The sequence below is a fragment of the Vicugna pacos genome, chromosome 9, assembly GCF_048564905.1.
Source record: "Vicugna pacos chromosome 9, VicPac4, whole genome shotgun sequence".
Lineage (NCBI taxonomy): Eukaryota > Metazoa > Chordata > Mammalia > Artiodactyla > Camelidae > Vicugna > Vicugna pacos.
Window position 1 is genome coordinate 16134826 of NC_132995.1, and position 26128 is coordinate 16160953.

At 39.7% G+C, this 26128-nt stretch overlaps 1 pseudogene; it reads left to right on the top strand.

The window, feature by feature from the left end:
- The first annotated feature begins 81 nt into the window (after positions 1-81).
- Positions 82-25921, top strand: LOC140698102 (glutathione peroxidase 1 pseudogene; annotated as a pseudogene).
- The last annotated feature ends 207 nt before the right edge of the window (positions 25922-26128 follow it).

Below are 26128 nucleotides of genomic sequence, written 5' to 3' on the forward strand. Positions count from 1 at the left end.
TCAGCTGTTATGACCCCACAGATTCCACAGGTGGGGGTGGGTGGGGACAATGAGAACAATCAGAGTGCTTGGTCACTTCTGTGACCAGGACCCACAGGCCATGTGCATGAGCGACTAAATTTTAGCCTCCCGGCAACCTTGAGAGCCAAAGGTAACCATTCCAGTCTTACAAATGAAGAAACTAAGGCTCAGAGAGGTTAAGTTCTAGCAAAGATGACACAGCTCCCGGGTATCAGAATCTCTGCCCCCCCAGCCCCGCCCCGTCCACAGCTGGGGAGACAAGTTCGGCCAACACACCGGAGGACCCCACACATCTCAGAGGCCTTCTTTGGGCCTCTGCTTCCCACTTACAAAATGGAAATACTTCCAATCTCCAAGGCTGTGGTGAGGCCAAAGTGAAATCATGGGTGAGAAGGGGCCCCTGTCCTAAGGGCCTGACAGGAGAGAAGGAACAAAGGGTCAAGGTACCAATGCTGAATCTGGTCACTTCTGGTGCCTCACTTTATCCTAACGCCAACCACCCAGTTGTGGATTCAGCTGCATCCATGTAAATACACTGTAAGTTGGGTCTAATGCTCAGAGGGGACGTCCAAGGGCTGAGAGCTTCCAAGGCCACCTGCAGCTCTGCTCCATGACCGTGATTCTGGACCTTCTCAGGCCCCTCTGTCGCCCTGTCTGATTCCTCTTGGCCTGACCCCCACCACCTCTCTCATAGCTTCATCACAACTGGAGCTCCCCCCGAGAAGTCTGCTGGCGCACACCACAGGGCTCTGCACGGCGGAGGGGGGCGGCCATCTCTACAATCTTCACAGTGAGGAGGTTAGGAAAGGTCCCCAGAGGTGAGCCAGGGCCGCTGTTTCTCTCTGGGGGTGGCAGGGGATGGCCACCTTGCCCAGAGTGAGACCTGGCTCTAGGTCTATGCCCCCCAACTCCGCCTTCCTCAGGGTCTGGCTGAGGGCTCTTCTGAAATGGAGCGCTGCCTCTGAGGGCACTAAGTGGAGTTTAGGGGGTACAAGCAGGGCGTGGGGCAGGGGATTTGTATTCCATCACTCCCACGTCCTACAAATGTAAACGCCCCAGGGCTCCTGAAAGCAGAGTTGCCACTCCAGAGGAGTTGGGTGGGTCTTATCCTGTCTTGGGTAAAGACTCACCCTGCTCTGCAGTGAGTGTACAGGTGTGACAGTGATCCATCCAAAGATAAGGTGGGGACAAATGCAGGGCACTCTGTCCTCACCGGGACACAATCTATATCTGGGCTGTTGCTCAGCTCCCACAGAACTCTGTAGGGGCTGCTGGGGAGACCCCTCAATATTGTCCCCATGCTCCCTCCCGTCTCACTGCCCTCCTCCAACCTACAGAATCGTTATCTAATCTGGGGTTCAGGGAAAAGTCAGAATCAGGTGTTCTCCCAAATCTTTTTCCGTCTAACATTCAAACCTCAAATAGTTCAGAAGCTAAATGTCAAAAACCTGTGGCTTTTGATCTCTGACTCTTACACACATTTGCCTCTGAGATCATAGAAGCCCCACCTTGTTTCCGCCTACCTTGACCTGAATTCACCCACAACTGTGTGGATGATCCCCCACCAGCAGACGTCTCCGCTCCTCACACACTTGCATCTGTTCCCTGTGTGGTGGCTTTCTCCAGCACCAGGGAGCCCGCTGAACCGTTGTCAGGCTCACTCCAGAAGTGTGGGGGAAACCCTCAAACACTACAGCCTCCTTGACTCCTGGCCGGTCTATTTTGAGGTGAGGTTCTACCCAATCTCTGAAACGTGCCCAGTGGCCTTGAGCCCCGGCTGCCCACCTACCCAGCTTTTCCCACTTGCCTGTTTCACTTTCCTTAGTTCCTTACTTGAGCACCTGAGATCACCTCCCAAATAAACTGCCTGCCCCCAAGTCCCTGTGTCTGGGTCTCCTTTGGTGGGAACACAAACTATCATAGCGACCCATGTCCATCTGCCTGATCAGGAAGGACAGGGATTCATGCAGAGGAGGCCCAGTGAAGGAAGCAGGAGGAAGGGAGTGCGATACCCCAGCTGATCCTTCAGAGGCAGCACCCACTCTACGCAGACAACAAGGAACCCTGGCAGGAAAGGAAGGTGCCCTCTTGCCATGTATTTCTCCAGGGACTTCGCACTGTGCAATTCCCACACCGACCTGACAAGGATGTTTTGGGGCGCACCCTCAATTCCAGCCCACGGGAATCCACTGAGGGATTCCAGGCAGAAGTACACATTGCTCCACTGATCGAGACCTGGGAGCCAGAAAGAGAAAGAGAGATGGGAGCAAACTCTGGTGCCAGGACAGAGGCAGCAGGACCAAGACAAGCCCCAGCAGAGAAAAGCCCTACATTTTAGCACACAGCAGTGGACAGGGCTAGCCCCCATGACTGCAGTGAAGAGCTGCATTGATAAATGCATTGCACTTCAATCTTAGCTGCAAGTTACCCTTTAATTCCTTTTTTTATAATTATTACATAGAATTGACTACTGTTTCACAACTATGACATATCTATACTCATCCTTAGGCTAGCTGTGCTGATGAGCTCAGGACTCAGGAAAACTAGCCAGGGCTTCACACCCAGAACGGAAGGGGTCCACTTGTAAGAGGCAGTGTTCTTTTATGTGCTCCAAGAGGGTCTTCCCCAGGACACACAGTATTTAGCAGATCCTGAGAGGTGCTCAGCAGAGGAAATAGTTGAATGAGACAGAAACACATGCCCTGATGAGACAGCATTAAACATGCATGCAGATTCATCATCACCGTTCTTGGATTATTCACGTAATTGCAAACTCACCTCCTGGCTAGACAAACAGACCCCACTTTTGAAGCCTACAGAGATGCACACAGCCCCCTGCCTGGGCAGCAGGGGCACAGACACTGGCCTGGGCCAACACAGCATCGTCAGATGAAGAAGCCCTGCTCACCATAGCAGGGCAAACGCAGACTCACATCACCACTCTTTCCATAACAAAGCCAGCTTTGACCAGACACACAGGATGGGCACCGACTCAGGAGAACCTTACACGCTCAGTCCATGAGGGGTAGGCCCATCCTACATGCTTTCAGGAGAAACACAGAAGGAATGATAATAAATCAGAGAGATATCGAAATCATTTAGGTCTAGCTGTCTGAGTGAAAAAAATTAGAGCAAGGCCCAAGATGACTGGGGAAGCCTCAATCTAAGAGTGACCTTACGAAGAGGCCAGGAGGAATCAGGCACGGCAGGCTCCAGGCTGATCATGAAAGTCCATGGCAACTCTGCACAGTGGCGCAGTGTGGCGCACCGCCGTGTGGTGCACAGTGTCCTCACTGCATAAGCACAGGCTTACAAAACGTCCTACCTCAAACTGAGTAAATACTTTAAAGTAGGGGGGAAAATAGTGAAAAATAAATTTCTGGTTCTCCTTCCCTTCTCAAATGCCATGAAAATTAGAGTAAAGGAATTTAAAAATACAAGTCCACAAGGACAAAGAGAACCATACAGGGGGTTATCACCAGATGACTGAATGTAACACTTTAGAAGACCGAAAGCAGAAAAAGATGTGGTGACTGTAGGCAGCGAAAGCCACATCTAATAAATAAGACAGAGCCAATTTTTCCTATATTATTCCAGAGAGATTTGGATTTCATAGGCACTAGGCAATGCAGTGGGTAAGAATAATAAAGCTGCAGAACTGAAAAGAGGCAAGTGATGTGAAATTTCCGTGTGGAACCACTGAAATCTTTAATCTCCCAAGATCAGGGACCCTGGAGTCATACTTTATGGGTCCAAAATTGTTTGCACTCAAAACCAGTCATTTGAATGGTAGCACTGTAAGTTATAAAGTAACAAAGGAGTGTCTTCAAATTGTTAAGGAAAATTATTTCCAACTTAGAATTCCATCTCTAACAAACTATCCATTCAAATCCATAAAATTCACTTTCCTTGCATCATTTCTCAGGAATCTACAAGAGGATGTACTTCACCAAAATAATAGAAGAGACCAAGAAATGAGAAGACTTCAGAATTGCCAAGATTCTGCTGAAGGGAAATCCAAGAACAAACACTGCATCAGGAATGGAAAGCCATCAGTTCGGATTGGAGTCCAGCAGGATGGGAGACTCCAGGAGATAACTCTCTAGGAAGAGAAAAGGTAGATCAATAGATTGCTTTATGTTTTACATTCAATCATATGAAGAAGAGTTTTGATTTCCCCTGAAAGGGTCTGGAGATAATTTAGTAAAATGCAGATAATAACAAAGTATGAGCAAGTCTAATCTAACAATGTATAAAAATATATATTTTGTTTTTAAAAGTTTATTTTATTCTAAGAGTGCAAACATAGTTTAGCATTACAAAAATGTATAATTTACTGCATAAACAGACTAAAGGAGAAAAATCATGTGATCATCTCAATTGATGCAGAAAAACAGATTTCATAATACTAACTAGTTATTTATGATTTTTAAAAAAACTTAACAAAATGGGAATAAAAGAGATCTTCATAAGTATGACAAAGTGCATTTATAAAAAACCACAATGAACATCATATTTGATAGTAAAAGATTACAAGCAGTCTATTTAAAATAAGAAACAAGGTAATGATGCTTATATCATTGCTTCTACTTAATAGTATACTACGAACCAATTGAGTAAAAGAAAGTATGACATCAAGGAAGTAGAAAAGGGATAAACAATTAAGACTATCAGCCCAGAGGTGTGATCCCAGAGAACAACAGAGACCATTATCAGCACCCTCATGGCGGGGCCAGCCAGCTATGGCAGACTTTATCAGCACACTTTATGGCAGGGGACGGGGGGGAGGGTGGGAAGGAGGACACAGAAACACACATTGGCTGGGTGCTGAGTCTCAGATGGACAGGCTCTGGGCAATACTACTCAGCATTTCATTTCCCAGTGGGAGCACTCTGGCTCCACCCACTCCATACTGAGCTTGGAGCTGGATTGGGGCAAATAGGTCCCTGGACAGGTCTGCCACAGAGGCAGCCCAGGTCCCAGGAGGCAGCACAGCCACCTCAATTCCTGCAATTACATCGCCCCAGCCCCCAGCCCCAGGCTACTCCACTCCACAGCCTAGTGGTAGAGAACGCAACGACTGACATGACCGGCATCCATACCAAAACCAGCCCTCGCACCAAACACATTGGACTTACAGAGTCTACACGGGGATGCTCCCGCATAAAAACATCCCTTCAAGACCACAGTAGATAAATGTTTCTCCTAAATTCAGAGAGACAGAGAAAGGTAAGCAAAATGAAAAGGCAGAGGAAATATTCCCAATTAAAAGAACAAGAGAAAGCCCCTGAGAGAATAATGAATGAAATAGATCTCTCCAATCTACTACACCCCAAGTTCAAAAATGAGGTAATAAAAATGCTAACTGAATTAAGAAAGATTATAGATAGAAATGCAGATGACTGTAACAAGAAATTGAAACTATAAAGATGAATCCATCAAAAATAAACAACTTACCTGCTGAGATAATCAAGAAGCAATGACTAGCAGAGTAAATGACACAGAAGAACAAGTAAGTGATCTGGAAGATAAAATAATGGAAATCACCCAATCAAAACAGCAGCCAGAAGATTTAAAAAATGAAAGTAAAATACAGGATCTATGGCATAATAGGAAGTGTGTTAACTTATGCATAAGAGGGGTTCCAGGGGGGAAAGGATAGCTCAGGGGTAGAGTTCATGCTTGGCATCCATGAGGTCCTAGGTTCAATCCCCAGTACCTCCACTAAAAAAACAAATAAATAAACCTAATTACCTCCCCCAACCCAAAAAGAAAGAAAGAAAAAAAAATTTTTAATAATAAGGGTTCCAGAAGCAGAAGAAAGAAAAAAGGGGATTGAAATGTATTTGAAGAAATTATGGCTGAAAACTTCCCAAAACCTAAAGAAGGAAATAGATATGCAGTCATAGGAAGCACAGAGGGTTTCAAACAAGATGAACCCAGACAGACCCACACCAAGATATATAATAATCAAAATGGTGAAAGTGAAAGATAAAGAGAAGATCCTAAAGGCAGCAAGAGAAAAACAAAGAGTCAGTTACAAAGGAACCTCCGTAAGGCTATCAGCTGATTTCTCTGCAAAACACTGCAGGCCAGAAGGGAGTGGCATGATATATTCAAAGCCCTGAAAGGGAAAAACATGCAACCTAGGCTACTCTATCCAGCAGATTATCATTTAGAATAAAAGGAGAAAGAATTTCTCAGAGAAGCAAAAACTAGAGAACTCAGCAATACTTAACTTATGCTAGAAGAAATAACTAAGGGTCATCTCTAAATAGAAAAGAAGCTAAAATATATGGGAAAGGGAAAATTCCAATTGGAAAGGCAAATACATAAAAGGGCTGAATATCATTTAAATAAGCCAGTATATAGATGAAAAGCAATCAAAAATATTTTGTAAAAGCAATTATAACTACAATTTACAGTAAAAGGTTAAGCATGAAGATGAAATTTAGAACACCAAAATAAAAATGTGGAAGATGGGAGTATAAAAATGTAAATCTTTTAAAGTGTATTTGAACTTCTATTACTATCAGTTTAAAGCAAGTAGGTACAATATGGGTCAATATACTTGAACTTCATGGTAACTAAAAATTAAAAACATCCCACAGAGTCATAAAAATCGAAAAGGAAGGAACTCAGGCTTACTAGAAAAAAATCATCAAATCACAAATGGAAAAACAAAAAGAAGAAAGAGACAAAGAAGAACTACTTTTAAAAAACTGAAAAACAATCATTAAAATGATAATCAGTATATACCTATCAATAATTACTGTAAATGGCAGTGGATTAAATGCTCCAATCAAAAGACACTGGGTGGCAGATTGGTTATTTTTGTGGTATCAGGTGTATTCTTCTTTCATTTTTTAATTTTGTTTGTTTTGTTTATTTGGGTCCTCTCTGTCTTTTTTCTTGGTGAGCCTGGCTAGAGGTTTGTTGATTTTGCTCATCTTTTCAAAAAAACAGTTCTTGGTTTCATTGATCTTTTCTATTGTTTTTATGATCTCTAGTTTATTTATTTCCTCTCTTGTCTTTATTATTTCCTTTCTTCTGTTGACTTTGGGTTTTGTTTGTTCTTTTTCTAATTCTTTTAGGTGGTTGGCTAGGTGGTTTACTTGAGATTTTTCTTACTTCTTGAGGAAGGCTCGTATTGCTATGAACTTCCCTCTCAGAATGGCTTTTGCTGTATCCCATAGATTTTGTATTGGAAGTCTTAGCCATAGCAATCAGACAAAAACAAGAAATAAAAGGGATCCAAATTAGAAGGGAAGAGGCAAAACTGTCACTATTTGCAGATGACATGATACTCTACATGGAGAACTCTAAAGTCTTCACACAAAAACCATTAGAACCAATAAATGAATTCAGCAAGGTAGCAGGATAGAAGATCAATATACATAAACCTGTTCCATTTCTTTACACTAATAATGAAATATCAGAAAGAGAAAGTATAAAAATAATCTTCTTTAAAATTGTGACCTAGAAATAAACTTCACCAAGGACGTGAAAGACCTGTACTATGAAAACTAAAACACTGATAAAGGAAATTAAAGATGATTCAAAGAAATGGAAAGATATCCTGACAAAAGCTAGTTGCATCAAAAAGAATAAAATATCTAGGAATAAATCTATCTAAGGAGGTAAAAGAACTGTACCCAGAAAACTAAGACAATGATGAAAGACACTGAAGAGGACACAGATTGAAAGATATACCATGTTCATGGGTTGGAAAAATTGATATTGTTAAAATGAGCATACTACCCAAGGCAATTTACAGAATCAATGCAATTCCTATCAAAATACCAGTGGTGTTTTTTTCACAGAACCAGTGGCATTTTTCATATATTTCTTTTCATAGAACAAATTATTTTAAAATTTGGATGGAAACACAAAAGACCACAAATAGCCAAAACAATCTTGAGATAGAAGAACAAAGCTAGAAGTATTGTGCTCCCTGACTTCAGACTATACTACAAAGCTACAGTAAAACAAAAATAGACACACAGATTAATGGATCAGCATAGAGAGCTCAGAAATAAATCCCATACACTTATGGTCAATTGGTCTATGACAAAGGAGGCAAAAATATACAATGGAGAAGAGACAGTCTCTTCAGTAAGTGGTGGAAAAACTGGACAGCTACGTGTAAAAGAATAATGTTAGAACACTCTCTAACACCATACAGAAAAGCAAATTCAAAATGGAGTAAAGACCTAAATGTAAGACTGGAAACCATAAAACTCCTGGAAGAAATCATAGGCAGAATACTCTTTGACACAAATCATAGCAACATTTTTTTGGATCTGCTCTCCTAAAGCAAAGGAAAGGGACCTAATTAAACTTAAAAGCTTTTGCACAGCAAAGAAAACCATCAACAAAAGGAAACGACAACCTACTGAATGGGAGAAAATATTTGCAAATTACATGGCCAAGAAAAGGTCAATATCCAAAATATATAAATAGCTCATACAACTCAACATCAAAAAAAAAAAAACAAACCTCAATTTAAAAATAAGCCGGAGAACTGAATAGACATTTTTCCAAAGAGGAAATGCAGATGGCCAACAGGCACATGAAAAGATACTTAACATCGCTAATTATTAGAGAAATGCAAATTAAAATCACAATAAGGTATTACCTCTCACCTATTAGAATGGCTATCATCAATAAGAACACAAATAACAAATGTTGGCAAGGATGTGAAAATGTACATTGGTGCAGACACTGTGGGAAACAGTGTGGAGGAGTTTCCCATAAAATTAAAAATAGAACTACCATATAACCCAGAAATTCCACTCCTGGGTATATATCCAAAAAAACCAAACACTAATTCAAAAAAGACACATGCACCCCAATGTTCATAACAGCATTATTTACAATTGCCAAATAATGGAAGCAAACCAAGTGTCCAACAGATGAATGGATAAAAAGGTGTGGAATACTATTCAACCATAAAAAAGAATGAAGTTTTGCCACTTGCAACAACAGGGATGGACTTGGAGGGTATTATGCTAAGTGAAATAAGTCAGACAGAGAAAGACAAATACTGTATGATATCACTTTTATGTGGAATCAAAAAAATAAAATGAATGAATATAACAAAAACAGAAACAGACTCACAGATATAGAGAACAAACTAGTGGTTACTGGCAAGGAGAGGGAAAGGGCAGGGGCAAGATAGGGCTAGGGGATTCAGAGGTAAAAACTACTATGTATAAAATAAATAAGCTACAAGAATATATTGTACAACACAGGGAATAATAACTATAAATAGAGTATAACTTTTAAAAATTGTGAATCACTGTGTTGTTCACATGAAATTTATATAATATTGTACATCAACTATGCCTCAATAAAAAAGGTTTAAAAAAAGAATAAGGTTTAAAAAGTTGAGGGGGTTGGGGGGTGTATAGCTCAGTGACAGAGCGCGTGCTTAGCAAGCATGAGGTCCTAGGTTCAGTCCCCAGTACCTCCATTAACAACAACAACAGCAAAGGGTTGAAAGACTTGTACACTGAAAATCATAAAACATTGACGAAGTACGTTGTCAAACAACAATAAACGTTGGGTCAAAATGGAAAAAAAATTGGTGAAGTGTAATATCTTCATCTTGTATCACTCCTTTAATCATTATAAAATGTCCTTCTTTATCTTTCTTTATGGCCTTTGTTTTAAAGTCTATTTTGTCTGAAATCAGTACTGCAACACCTGCTTTTTTGGCTTTTCCATTTGCATGGAATATCCTTTTCCATCCTTTCACTCTCAATCTATATGTGTCCTTCTCCCTAAAGTGGGTCTCTTGTAGGCAGCATATTGAAGGTTCTTGTTTTATTATCCAGTCTGCCACTCTATGTCTTTTGACTGGAGCATTTAGTCCATTAACATTTACAGTAATTAATGATAGATGTGTGTTTATTGCCATTTTGAACATATCTTTGCAGTTGAATTGGTATATCCTCTTTGTTCCTTTCTTCTTCCTTTTGTGGTTTGGTAATTTTCCTTTGTATTATCATGGATTTTATTTAATTTTTGTGACTCCCTTGTAAATTTTTGACTTGCGGTTACCCTTTTTTGTAAATCTATTCGTTAATATATATGCACCCAATATAGGCGCACCTAAGTACATACAAGAATTACTAACAGAGATAAAGGGGGATATTGATGGGAATACAATCATAGTGGGAGATTTTAACACTGCATTAACATCACTAGACAGATCTTCCAGACAGAAAATAAACAAGGCAACAGAGAAATTAAATACTACAATAGAAAAACTAGATTTGGTGGATATTTTCAGAGCATTACACCCCCCAAAAATAGGATATACATTCTTTTCAAGTGCACATGGAACATTTTCCAGGATCGATCATGTATTTGGGCACAAAAGAAACCTCAACAATTTTAAGAAGATAGAAATTATCTCAAGCATCTTTACTGACCACAATGCCATGAAACTGGAAATCAACAACAGTGAAACAAAGGAGAAAAAAAGGAAAGCATGGAGATTAAACAATATGTTATTGAAAAAACAATGGATTAATGAGGAAATCAAAGCTGAAATTAAAAAATACCTTGAGACAAATGATAATGAAAGCACAACCACTCAAAACCTATGGGACACAGCAAAGGCAGTGCTAAGAGGGAAGTTTATAGCGATACAGGCCTTCCTCAAAAAAGAAGAACAATCTCAAATAAACAAGTTAACCCACCACCTGAATCAATTAGAAAAAGAAGAACAAAAAGCCCCAAAAAGCAGCAGAAGGAAAGAAATAATAAAGATCAGAGAGGAATTAAATACAATAGAGATTAAAAAGACCATAGAAAAAATCAACCAAACCAAAAGCTGGTTTTTTGAAAAAGTAAATAAAATCGACAAACCTCTGGCCAAACTCACAAAGAAGAAAAAAGAGAGAGCACAAATTAGCAAAATAAGAAAGGAAAATGGAGAAATTACAACAAACAAAATAGAAATACAGAATATCATACGAGAATATTATGAAAAACTATATGGAACCAAACTGCATAACCTAGAGGAGATGGACAAGTTTCTGGAAACATACTGTCCACCAAAACTGAATCAAGAAGAAACTGAACACTTGAACAATCCGATCACTAGAAAGGAAATAGAAATAGCAATTAAAAACCTCCCTACAAATAAAAGTCCAGGACCGGATGGCTTCACTGGGGAATTCTACCAAACATACAAAAAAGAACTCATACCAGTCCTTCTCAAACTCTTCCAGATGATTGAAAAGGAGGGAATACTCCCAAACTCATTCTATGAAGCCACCATCACCCTGATACCAAAACCAGGCAAAGACACCAGAAAAACAGAGAATTATAGGCCAATATCACTGATGAACATAGACGCCAAAATCCTCACCAAAATTTTAGCAAATAGAATCCAACAACACATAAAAAAGATTATACATCATGACCAAGTGGGGTTCATCCCAGGGACACAAGGCTGGTTCAACATACACAAATCAATCAATGTAATACATCACATCAACGAGAGAAAGGACTAAAACCACATGATCATCTCAATCGATGCAGAAAAAGCATTTGATAAAATTCAACATCCATTTATGATAAAAACTCTTGCCAAAGTGGGTATAGAGGGAACATATCTCAACATAATAAAAGCTATATATGACAAACCTACAGCCAGCATAGTACTCAACAGTGAAAAACTCAAAAGCTTCCCACTAAAATCTGGGACAAGGATGCCCACTATCACCACTCCTATTCAATATAGTCCTGGAAGTCCTAGCCACAGCAGTCAGGCAAGAGAAAGAAATAAAAGGGATCCAAATTGGAAAAGAAGAGGTAAAAGTGTCATTACATGCTGACGACATGTTACTATATTTAGAAAACCCTAAAACCCACACAAAAGCTACTGGAGCTGATTGAAGAATTCAGCAAGGTAGCAGGTTACAAAATCAACGTTCAAAAATCAGTTGCACTTCTTTACACTAACGATAAATCAACAGAAAAAGAAAGGAAAGAAGCAATCCCCTTTAAAATAGCACCCAAAGTAATAAAATATCTGGGAATAAATCTAACCAAGGAGGTGAAAGAATTTTACACAGAAAACTATAAACTATTGATGAAGGAAATTAAAGAAGACTTTAAAAAATGGAAAGATATTCCATGCTCTTGGATTGGAAGAATCAATATTGTTAAAATGGTCACACTGCCCAAGGCAACCTACAGATTTAATGCAATCCCTATCCAATTACCCAGGACATATTTCACAGAACTAGAACAAATCATAATAAAATTTATATGGAACCATCAAAGACCTAGAATTGCCAAAGCATTACTGAAGAGAAAGAAAGAGGCTGGAGGAATAACTCTCCCAGACTTCAGACAATACTATAGAGCTACAGTCATCAAGACAGCATGGTATTGGTACCAAAACAGACATATAGACCAATGGAACAGAATAGAGGGCCCAGAAATGAACCCACAAACTTTTGGTCAACTAATCTTCGACAAAGGAGGCAAGAGTATACAATGGAATAAAGACAGTCTCTTCAGCAAATGGTGTTGGGAAAACTGGACAGCAGCATGTAAAACAATGAAGCTAGAACACTCCCTTACACCATATACAAAAATCAACTCAAAATGGATTAAAGACTTAAACATAAGACAAGATACAATAAACCTCCTAGAAGAAAACATAGGCAAAACATTATCTGACATACATTTCAAAAATTTTCTCCTAGAAGAAATAAAAGCAAGAATAAACAAATGGGACCTAATTAAACTTACAAGCTTCTGCACAGCAAAGGAAACCAGAAGTAAAGCAAGAAGAAAACCTACGGAATGGGAGAAAATTTTTGCAAGTGAAACCGACAAAGGCTTGATCTCCAGAACATATAAGCAGCTCATACAACTCAATAAGAATAAAATAAACAACCCAATCCAAAAATGGGCAGAAGACCTAAACAAGCAAGTCTCCAAGGAAGACATACAAATGATCAAAAAGCACATGAAAAAATGTTCAATATCACTAATTATCAGAGAAATGCAAATCAAAACTACAATGAGGTATCACCTCACACCAGTCAGAATGGCCGTCATTCAAAAATCCACAAATGACAAATGCTGGAGAGGCTGTGGAGAAAGGGGAACCCTCCTACACTGCTGGTGGGAATGCAGTTTGGTGCAGCCACTATGGAAAACAGTGTGGAGATTCCTCAAAAGACTAGGAATAGACTTACCGTATGACCCAGGAATGCCGCTCCTGGGATTGTATCCAGAAGGAAATCTACTTCAGGATGACACCTGCACCCCAATGTTCATAGCAGCACTATTTACAATAGCCAAAACATGGAAACAGCCTAAATGCCCATCAACAGGTGACTGGATAAAGAAGATGTGGTATATTTATACGATGGAATACTACTCAGCCATAAAAACCGACAACATAATGCCATTTGCAGCAACATGGATGCTCCTGGAGAATGTCATTCTAAGTGAAGTAAGCCAGAAAGAGAAAGAAATATACCATATGAGATCGCTCATATGCGGAATCTAAAAAACAAAAACAAAAACAAACAAGCAAACAAAAACAAAGCATAAATACAGGACAGAAATAGACTCACAGACAGAGAATACAGACTTGTTGTTACCAGGGGGGTGGAGGGTGGGAAGGGATAGACTGGGATTTTAAAATTGTAGAATAGATAAACAAGATTACACTGTATAGCACACGGAAATATACACAAAATGTTATGATAACTCACAGAGAAAAAAATGTGACAATGAGTGTGTATATGTCCATGAATGACTGAAAAATTGTGCTAAACACTGGAATTTGACACAACATTGTAAAATGATTATAAATCAATAAAAAATGTTAAAAAAATTGGTGAAGGAAATTAAGAAGACACATACAAATGGAAAGACATTCTGTGTTCATGGATTGGAAGAATGAATGTTAAAACATTCATACTCCACAAAGTGATCTACATATTCAATGCAATCCCTATCAATATACCAATGGCATTGTTTACAGAAACGGAAAACATAATCCTAAAAAAGCCCCAAATCCACCAAAAAAAACCCAGATAGCCAAAACAATCTTGAGTAAAAGGAACAAAGCTGGAAGTATCACACTCTGATTTCAAAATATATTATAAAGTTGTAGTATTCAAAATAATGATACTGGCATAAAAATTGACACATACGCCAGGGGAACAGAGTAGAGAGCACAGAATATACTCCTTGCATACACAGTCAGCTGAACTTCAACAAGGGTGTCAGGATACACAATAGTTGAAAGGATGTTCCCTTCAAAATGGTGCTGGGAAACTGGATATCCACATACAGAAGAAGGAAGTTGTATTCTTATCTCACACCATATACAAGCATCAGCTCAGAATAAAGGCTTAAATGTAAGACCTAAAACTGTAAAAATCCCTAAAAGAAAACATAGAAAAAAATGCTTCTTGACACTGTCTTGGAAACAATTTTTTGGTCATGACACCAAAAGCATATACAACAAAAGCAAAAATTGAAAAGTGGAACCACATCAAACTCAAAAGCTACTGGGGAGCAAAAGAAACAGTCAAGAGTGAGAAGATAATCTATGAAATGAGAGAAAATGTTTGCAACCCATATATCTGATAAGGGGTTAATATCCAAAATATATGAGGAATTTAAAAAACTTAACAGCAAAAAAAGAGAGAAAACAAAAAACAGCCCAATTTAAACTGGCAACAGACACGCCAGTTTTTTCAAAGAACACATACAAATGGCCAATAGGTACATGAAAAGTTGGTAAAAATCACTAATAATCAGGGAAATGCAAATCAAAACCACAATGAGATACCACTCCACACTTGTTAGAATGGCTGTTATCAAAAAGACAAAAGATAATACGTGTTGTTGAGGACGTGGAATAAAGGGAACCCTTGTGCACTCTTGGTGGAATGTAAATTTGCACAGCCATTAAGGAAAACAGTACGCAGTTTCCTTAAATTTTTTAAAATAGAACTCCCACATGATCTAGCAATTCCACTTTTAGGTATGTATCCAAAGGAGAGGAAATCAGTATCTTTAAAAGATGTCTGCACTCCCATACTCATTGCAGCATTATTCACAATAGAATTTTATAAACTATATTAAATTATATAGCTATATTAACATATATTATATACACATTATATATAATAAATACATAATGGAATTGTATATAGAGAAAAGACTATACCTATATTTATATATCTCTCAGATGGATAAATAAAGAGAGAGATGGATAGAGATAATGGAATATCACTCAGCCTTAGAAAAGAAGTAAATCCTGCCATTTGTGAAAACACAGATGAACCTAGAGCTCATTATGCTAAGTGAAATAAGACAGACACAAAAAGACAATACTGCATGATCTCACTCATATGTGGAGTCTAAAATAGTCAAACTCACAGAAGCAGAGAATAGAATTGAATTGGTGGTGGCCCTAGGCAGGGAGCCGGGGGTGGGCAAAATGGGTGAAGAGACATCAAAAAGTACAAAATTCTGGTTATAAGATAAATATGTTATGGGGATGTAATGTACAATATGGTGACTATTTTTAATAATACTGTGTTGCATATTTGAATGTTGCTAAAGGAGTGATCTTAAAATTCTCATCACAAGAAAAAAATGTGTAACTATGTATGGTGATGCAAGTTAACTAGAATTATTGTGCTGATCATTTTGCCATATGAACAAATGTCAAATTGTTATGCTGTATATCTGAAACCATTATACTTTTATATTCCATTTATATCTCAATTTTGTAAAAGACAAGAGATAACAAGTGTTGGCAAAGGTGTGGAGAAAAGGTGCACCTGTGCACTGTCGGTGGGAAATTGGTACAGCTACTATGGAAAATAGTGTGAAAGTTCCTCAAAAAATTAAAAGTAGAACTACCATATGATCCAGCAATTCCACTTCTGGGTAAGTATCTAGAGGAAATGAAATCACCATCTCAAAGAGACTCTGCATCCTTAAGTTCACTGCAGCATTACTCACAATAGCTAAGACATGGAAACAACTTAGATGTCCATGAATAGAAGGTGGATAAAGAAGCTGTGGGGGGAATGTGTGTGTGTGTATATGTATATAGATATAAATGGGATATTATTCAGCCATGAGAAAGAAGGAAGTCCTACCATTTGCAACAACATGGATGGACCTTGAGGTCATTATACTGCTTGAAATAAGTCAGACAGAAAAAGATAAATACAGTATAATCTCACTTATATGTGGAATCTGAAAAAGCTGAACTTACAGAAACAGAGAGTAGAATGGTGGTTACCAGGGATGGGGGGGAGTGAAATGGGGAAATGTTGGTCAAAGGGTACAAACTTCCAGTTACAAGATGGGTAAGTTCTGGGGATCTCATGCATGGCAATGTGATTATAGTTAAAAATACTGTATTATGTACTTAATAGGTGTTAAGAGAGTAAATCTTAAATGTTCTCACCACAAAAACTAAGCAGTGATAATGTGATGTGATGAAGGTGTTAGCTAATGCCATGATGGTAATCATTTTGTAATACATAAATGCATCAGATAGATCAACACATTTTTCACTTTATTTTTTTGTTTGTTTGTTTTTTTAACATTTTTTATGGAGTTATAGTCATCTTACAATGTTGTGTGAAATTCCAGTGTAGAGCACAATTTTTCAGTTATATATGAACATACATATATTCATTGCCACATTTTTTTTCACTGTGAGCTACCATAAGATCTTATATATATTTCCCTGTGCTATACAGTATAATCTTGTTTACCTATTCTACATTTTGAAATCCCAGTCTGTCCCTTCCCACCCCCTGCCCCCTTGGCAACCACAAGTTTGTATTCTATGTCTATGAGTCTGTTTCTGTTTTGTATTTATGTGGGGTTTTTTTAGATTCCGCATATGAGCGATCTCATATGGTATTTTTCTTTCTCTGTCTGGCTTACTTCACTTAGAATGACATTCTCCAGGGACATCCATGTTGCTGCAAATGGCGTTATGTTGTCACTTTTTATAGCTGAATAGTATTCCATTGTATAAATATATCACATCTTCTTTATCCAGTCATCTGTTGATGGACATTTAGGCTGTTTCCATGTCTTGTTATTGTAAATAATGCTGCTATGAACATTGGGGTGCAGGTGTCTTTTTGAAGTAGAGTTCCTTCTAGATATATGCCCAGGAGCAGGATTCCTGGGTCATACGGTAAGTCTATTCCTAGTCTTTTGAGGAATCTCCATGCTATTTCCCACAATGGCTGCACCAAACTGCATTCCCACCAGCAGTGTAGGAGGGGCCCTTTTCTCCACAGCCTCTCCAGCATTTGTCATTTGTGGACTTTTGAATGATGGCCATTCTGGCTGGTGTGAGGTGATACTTCATTGTAGGTTTGATTAGCATTTCTCTGATAATTAGTGATATTGAGCATTTTTTTCATGTGCCTATTGATCATTTGTATTTCTTCCTTGGGGACTTGCTTGTTTAGGTCTTCTGCCCATTTTTGGATTGGGTTGTTTGTTTTTTTCTTATTAAGTCGTATGAGGTGCTTATATATTCTGGAGATCAAGCCTTTGTTGGTTTCATTTGCAAAAATTTTCTCCCATTCCATATAGGTTGTCGTTTTGTTTTACTTACGGTTTCCTTTGCTGTGCAGAAGCTTGTAAGTTTAATTAGGTCCCGTTTGTTTATTCTTGCTTTTATTTCTATTGCTTGGGTAGACTGCCCTAGGAGAACATTTTTGAGATATATGTCAGATAATGTTTTGCCTATGTTTTCTTCTAGGAGGTTTATTGTATCTTGTCTTATGTTTAAGTCTTTGATCCATTTTGAGTTCATGTTTGTGCATGGTGTAAGGGAGTGTTCTAGCTTCATTGCTTTACATGCTGCTGTCCAGTTTTCCCAACACCATTTGCTGAAGAGACTGTCTTTATTCCATTGTATATTCTTGCCTCCTTTGTCAAAGATTAGTTGACCAAAAGTTTGTGGGTTCATTTCTGGGCCCTCTATTCTGTTCCATTGGTCCGTATGTCTGTTTCTGTGCCAATACCATGCTGTCTTGATGACTGTAGCTCTATAGTATTGTCTGAAGTCTGGGAGAGTTATTCCTCCAGCCTCTTACTTTTTCTTCAGTAATGGTTTAGCAATTCTAGGTCTTTTGTGGTTCCATATAAATTTTATTATGATTTGTTCTAGTTCTGTGAAATATGTCCTGGGTAATTTGATAGGGATTGAATTAAATCTGTAGATTGCCTTGGGCAGTATGACCATTTTAACAACATTGATTCTTCCAATCCAGGAGCATGGGATATCTTTCCATTTTTTTTTAAGCCTTCTTTAATTTCCTTAATCAGTATTTTATAGTTTTCCATGTATAAGTCTTTCACCTCCTTGGTTAGATTCACTCCTAGGTATTTTATTATTTTGGGTGCTATTTTAAAGGGGAACACATTTTACACTTCAGATTTACACATTGTTATATGTCAATCATATCTCAGTAAAGCTAGGGGAAAATCATAGAAAGGTATATCAAAAAAGAGTGGTTTTTCCTTTATGTAATTTTTTTTAATAATTAAAGCCCAAACAAGGCATAAAACATTTAATATACATAACTCAGTTGAATAAGAGAAACTCTGCTGAGTGAAGGAAATCAGACCAAAAACTCTGCAGGCTGCATGCTTCTATGTCAATAAAGTTTCAGATAATGCAAACATCTACACCAATGGAAAGCAGATCAGTGGTTGCCTTGAGATGAGAAAGTGGACAAGAAGAAGCAGGAAAGAGGTATTTCAAAGAGGCACAAGGAAACTTTTAGAAGTAATAGATCTTGATTATAGTGGTTTTTCCAGTTTCCACAACTGTCAAAATTTACAAATTGTACTCTTTAAATATATAAACTTATTGTATGTCAATTATACTTCAGTAAAGCTATTTAAGCAAAAAACAAAGTTTTAATATAACAAGATTTAAAAATACAATTAGAAACAACTTAGTAGACACATAGAATGTGGCATTTAAAAGTTAAGAAATATGCATTGTTTTCAATCATATGTAGAATATTATAAAAACTGAGCACGTATTAAGGATATAAAGTAAGACTCTAATTTCAAAGGATTTTTATATCATCCAGAGCATATAATTTGACCTCAATGTGATTATGATAGAAATCAATAGCCCAAAAAATGATAAGGAAATCCTCATATCTATGGAAATTAATGTTTAGGGTGGATTGCTCTTACTGTGTAACAAATAACCCCAAAGTTCAATGGATTAAAATGAGAATCACTTATAGTCGCTCCTGGGCTGCAATTTGGCTGGAATTCCAGCTGATCTAAGCTAGACTTGGCTAGATGGTGCCCATCCAAGGTATGGGTCTGCTAGGACTTGGCTCCTCCCACAGGTTGGGCTCAAGTCTGATCCTTATCTGTTCCATTCCAGGGCTCAAGCTAAAGAACCAGCACATACCAGGGGAAAATAGTCTTGTAGTAATGACAGAGATGTGAGAAGGAAAGACCAACTATACAAACTGAAGCAACTGATTGCCTATTGTCTGCTCACATCCCACAAATCACATAATGCAGCTAAGCTTAGTATCAGTGGAGTGAGGAAGTGTACTCCTGCAATGTAGCTACAGAGACAAAGTAAATGTTTTTGAGCAATAATTTAATCTACCACAAACTAACAAAAGTTTGGGGATAGGGACATTAAAAAGGCACAAATAGATGGTGGAGTGGTAGGACCATGAGCTCACCTCTCCTTGTGACTACAATGAAACTACAACTGACTGCTAAACAACAACCATCAAAAAAAAAGACTGGAACCTAGCAAAAAAGATCTTCAACTAGAAACATAAAGAGGAAACCACAGCAGGACGGTAGGAGGAGTGGGCTCACAATGTAACTGAGCCCCATACCCCCCGGGTGGGCAACCCACAAGCTGAGGAATGGTTGAGTCGCAGAGGCCCGCCCACAGAGGTGAGAGTTCTAGGACCCATGTCAGGCTCCCCAGCCCGGGATTCCAGCATTGGGAGGAGGAGGAGACCCCAGGATATGTCCTAAATGTCCAATGATATTTGATTGGATAAAAAGATATGGTATATATATGCAATGGATTACTACTCAGTCATAAAAAATAATAAAATGATGCAATTTGCCGCAACATGGATGGAATTAGAGATGGTCATTCTAAGTTAAGTAAACCAGAAAGAGAAAGAAAAATACCACATGATATCACTTACACCTGGAATCTGAAAAAAAAAAACACACAAATGAACTTATTTATAAAACAGAAACAGACACAGACATAGAAAACAAAATTAGGGTTACTGGAGGGGAAGAGGGTAGGAAGGGACAAATTGAGAGTTTGGGATTTGCAGATACTAACTACTACATACAAAATAGATAAACAGCAAGATTCCATTGTATAGCATAGGGAACTATATTCAATGTCTTATAGTAACCTATAATGAAAAAGAATATGAAAGGAATATACGTACATATATGAGTGACTGAAATATTATGGTCTACACCAGAAATTGACACAACGTTGTAAGCTGACTATACTTCAATTAAGAAAACTCTTAGAAAGTAAAAATAAAAGAATATATCTTTAATCTAATAATATGTCTACCAAAAAAATTCCCACAGTAAATTTCCTATTTAATGGTGAAATATCAAAAGCTATCATTTTGAATCTGGGTAAAGGGTAGCCAGAAATACTTTATATTTTTGCAACTTTCTTGTAAGCCTGAAATTATGCCATATCAAACAATAATAATATAAGATAAAAAGTTGTCAAAAGCAAAACAAAACAAAAAGCCTTTCCTTTGGGTTTGTGTGTGTGTGTGTGTGACTTATAAAGTAGTTTATTCTTATGTTTCCTTTTTTTTTCCCCATGATCAAATGGGATTTATTCCAGGGATACAAGAATGGTTCTATATCTGCAAATCAATCAAAGTGGTACACCACATTAACAAAACAAAGGATAAAAATCATATGAATATCTCAACACATGCAAAAAGGCATTTGACAGAATTCAACATCCATTTATGACAAAAGCTCTCAACAAAGCAGATATAGGAATGTAACTCAACATAATAAAAGCCATATATGACAAATGGTACTTTTGTACTTTATCATACTTAATGGTAAAAAATTGAAAGTTTTTTCTTTAAGACTAGAAACAAGACAATTGCCATTCTTGACACTTTTATTCAACACAGCATTCTTCCCCTTGGGTTTAGATAGAAGACAAGGATGCCTACTTTCAGAAGAGGATTGCTATTCAACATTGTAGTAGAGATCCTACAAATGCCATAGAGGAAGAGAAGAAGCAATATATGTAGATTGGAAAGAAAGAAACAAACAAGTATCTGATATATTTATCTAAGTCTAAAAGAAATCTACAGATAAAATATTAGTTTTTTAAATGCTGCATGCAAGTCAACATAGAATAATTAAAAGTTCTATACAGCAGCACAAACATTTAGAAAATTACATTGTAACAGGAGATAACATTCACAACAGCATTAAAAATAACATGCCTACAACAAATGAATTAATAAATAAGATAGAAGGATAGATAGAGAGATATAAAACTATTGAGAGGAAATAAAATAAGGAAGACAAATAAATGGAGACATGTACCATCTTCATGGAGAGAAATACTAAATATCTTAAAATTTTTAATTATCTCCAAATTGATCAGCAGATTTAATGTGTGGTTAGGTCTAACTCAACAAGCTGGCTCTCAATTGACACGAAAATGCAAAGGGACCAAGACAGCAAAGACATTCTCAAACAAGGCCAAAGTGGAAGGACTTTCTTTACCAGAGTCAAGAACTAAAGCTTTAGTACTTAACACATTGGTATTGGCATTGAGACCGACAGACCAGTGGAAGAAAACAAAAATCACAGAAGTAAACCAATATTCCTACATGAAACACTTGACTGTTTGACAAAGGTGGCACTGAAAAGCAGTGGGGAAAGGATGAACTTTTCCTATTGGTACCAGGACAATAAAGGGTCTTCTATATGGAAAAGCCATTAGACTCCTACCTCACAGTCACACACAAAATTTAATACTATATGGATTACAGACTTCATTGGGAAAGGCAAAACAATTAAAGCCTTTAGAAAGGATATAAGAGAGTATCTTTACAACCTTGGGAATAGCAAGATCCTTTAAAGAAAGGAGACATACACATAGACACACACACACACACACACCCTTGACTTTAAAGGGTAGCAATCATAAATTCAATTATATTAAATTCTAAACTTCTATTTACTAAAATACCATTAAGAGAGTGAAAAGGTAATCCACTGTGTTGGGAAGATATTTTCAACAAATAAGCAACCAAGGCCTCTTATCCAGAATATAGAAAGAACTACAAATCAATTAGAGGGGGCAAACTAAGAAAAGAAAATGCAAAACATAAATGGGAAAAATACTTCCGTTGGCATCTCACAAAATTATCAATAAGTGTACGAGGAAGTGCTCAACCTCATCATACCAGTAAAAGCAAACTGAAACCACGATGAGGTAGCACTGCACACCTACCTACCGGTGGTTAATGTTAGAATGTCCTCTAATACCAGCTACTGTTGCTGTAGAGCAGCAGGAATTCATACACCGCTGCTGGGGCTGGGAACGCACATCAATGCAACCACTTTTCTGTTTTAATGTTAATTTTTTTCTTTCTTCCTTCCTTCCTTTCTTTCTCTTTCTTTCTTTCCTTCCTTCTTTCTTTCTTTCTTTCTTTCCTTCCTTCCTTCCTTCCTTTTCTTTCTTTCTCTTTCCTTCTTTCTTTCCCTCTCTCTTCCTTCCTTCCTTCCTTTCTCTCTTTCTCTCTTTCTTTCTCTTCCTTCCTTCCTTCCCTTCTTCCTTCCTTCCTTCCTTCCTTCCTTCCTTCCATCCTTCCTTCCTTCCTTTTTTCCTTTCCTTTCTTCCTTTCTTTTTCTTTCTTTCTTTCCTTTTCTTTTTCTTTCTTTCTTTCTTTCTTTCTTTCTTTCTTTCTTTCTTCCTTCTTCCTTCCTTCCTTCCTCCCTCCCTCCCTTTCTCTCTCTTTCTTCCTTCCTTCCTTCCTTCCTTTCTTTCTCTTTCTTTCTCTTTTTCTTTCCTTCTTTCTTTCTTTCTTTCCTTCCCTTTCTTTCTCTTTCTTTCTTTCTTTCCCTCTCCCTTCCTTCCTTTTCTCTCTTTCTTTCTCTTCCTTCCTTCCTTCCCTTCTTCCTTCCTTTCTTCCTTTCCTTTCTTCCTTTCTTTCCTTTTCTTTCTTTCTTCCTTCCTTCTTTATTCCTTTCTCCCTCCCTCCCTCCCTTCCTCTTTCTTTCTTTCTCTTTCTTTCTTTCTTTCCCTCTCCCTTCCTTCCTTTTCTCTCTTTCTTTCTCTTCCTTCCTTCCTTCCTTCCTTCCTTCCTTCCTTCCTACCACACAAAAGTTGGGAAGGGAAGGAAGGGTGTCCAGGAGCCTACATCATAATCTGAGCTTCCGCAGCGCCCACGCCATGTGCGCAGCTCGGCGCCCGGCGGCCGCCCTGGCGAAGGCGGCCCCGCGCTGGGTGTCCGCTTTCTCGGCGCGCCCGCTGGCCGGCGGGGAGCCGTGAGCCTGGGCTCCCTGCGGGGCAGGTGCTGCTCACTGAGAATGTGGCGTCGCTCTGGGGCACAGCGGTCCGGGGCTGCACGCAGATGAATGAGCTGCAGCAGCGCCTCCGGCCTGGTGCCTGGCTGACTCGGCTTCCGGTGCAGCCAGTTTGGGCAGCGGGAGAACGCCAAGAACGAGGAGGTCCTAAACTGCCTCAAGTTCATCCGACCAGGCAACGGGTTCGAGCCCAGTTTCATGCTCTTTGAGACATACGATGTGAACAGCACGAGGCGCACCTGCTCTTCGCCTTTCTTCGCGAGGCTCTTCATGCCCAGTGACGACGCCATTGCCTTCATGACCGACCCCAAGTTCATCACCTGGTCTCCAGTGTGCCACAACGACGTGACGTTCCTGGTGGGCCCGGATGGTGTGCCTGTGCGCAGGCACAGCCGCCGCTTTCTGACCATTGACGTCGAGCCTGACATCGAAGCCCTGCTGTCCCAGGGGCCCAGCTGTGCCTAAGGTTCCCCTCCCATCCCTGCTGCTTGGCAGTCACGGCGCTGCCCTCTGGGGATTTTACCCGTGAACGTGTTTACAAACCTACATGGAGGGAACGCCTGTTGTCCAGAAAAATCCTGAGATGGGCGCTGCCCTGTCCATCTCGGCTTTTGTTTTCCCAGACCACAGCATCTCACTAATAAAGTGCTGGTTGTCAGCAGGAAAAAAACAAAAAGCAAACAAACAAAAACCTGGGCTGAGGAAAGACAAAGAGCTACTTAAAGAAATGAGTAGCTGGAGCAAACTGCAGAAATCAAAACGCACTGGGCCCACGGGCCAGCAGCCCGGGCCAGCCACCTTTATGAGCACCAGCCAGGTGCAGCAGGGACCACATGGTGCTGGCCCCAGTCATTGCTCCTTTTCAGGAGGGGAGAAGCAGAAGCTCCCTCTTCAGACCTGGCGGTCTTGTGCTCCTTCATGGCCTGTTCTCAATCACTGCCATTGAACGTCTCAGTGACCACACGTGACCTGGTGCCCTCATCCAGGCAGCGCGGGGCGATCCCAAAGCCTTCAGAGTTTGAGCGGGGCGTGTGAGAGCTCTGGACACCACGTCTCTCACAGAAAGCTGGGGCGGGCTTTGTGTCTGTTGTACACATTTGTGATGACGCTCTCGGCTCCCTTTGGGAGCTTGAGCCAAGAAGCTGGAGCAGGAAGTGCCTGTTCTGCTTCCTCTAGCAACTGCTGCAGTTGCAAAGACATGCAAGTCTGCCGAGGCCCAGACTTCAAAACGACCTGCTTCACAGTGGCAGCCTCCTCTGGGTTTCACCAGGGTCTCCTCCCAGCTGTCCCCCTTCAGGGGGGTCCCTGTGCTACTGTGAAACTTCCTGGTCAGCAGACTCTCTCGCTCCAGTCTCAGATTGAGGTCTCTGCCTCATGGGCCCTTCTGGGGGTACTCTCCTCTTCCATGGTCCCTTTCCGACTCCTGCCCCAGAATCCTTAGGTCAGCCCCTCAAAGTCCATGGGACTCCACACCCCGCCAGGTCACAGAAAGGCAAAGGAAGTGAGCTGTATGAAGACTGTGTTGTTTGGGGACAGGGCTATTTTCCAAACCCCAGTCTGGCCATCGGGCCAACAGCCCCTGGCTGAAAACCACACAGCTCCGTAAATGGAGGGCACTCAGTTTCCACAACCAGATTCACGAGGGAGCCAGTCTGGCCAGGCAGGCAAGAAGGCTGGCTGCGGGTGCCCAGAAATACCCATCAGCACTGTTAGCTCAGCTGGAAGACCATCAAGTTCCCAAAATGACTTGGGCTTAGAGACAGGGAAGTCAGTGCCAGGCCTCAGTCTGGACTCCAGCCCCTGGCTGGAATTCCAAAGCATCTCCTAAGTCTAGAGATGGTCTAGACATTCATGGGAACTGATGGTCTCAGTAGTGGCCAGAGTAAGAGGTGAGGCTGACATGATTCGAAGTAGTGCACAGATGTTTGGTACCCACCCTTTCCTCTTTCCTCTTACTCTCTCCCCACATCATCTCATGGATGTTCTTAGATTGAAACACCATCTTTATGGTATGAACTCTCAAGTTTGTAACTTCAGTCCATATCTCTGAGTTCCAGACTCATAGCTAATCGCCTACTTGATCTCTCCTACTGGACGCTCTCGGTATTTCTGATCTAGTTTGTCCAAAGTCCAAAATGTAATTCCCAATTTCCCGCAAAATAACCTGTATCCTCCTAACCATGAGGAAGCCTTCTCCATCTCAATAAGTGGTACCCCAGAACCTAGATTTCCCCTTTCCCTCAGCACTCATGTCCAATCCACCAGATTCCCTGTAAAATCTATTTCTAAAATGTATTTTGTCTCTATTGTCTTCTCTCAGCGTACTGCACCATGACCTTGGTGGAAAATTCCCCAAGGATGTCCCCGGAGGATGACAAGGCAGTGCCCATCTGGTAACCAGAACCACTCCCCAAGAACCACTCCAGGCCACACGTGGGAATGAAAGCCACAT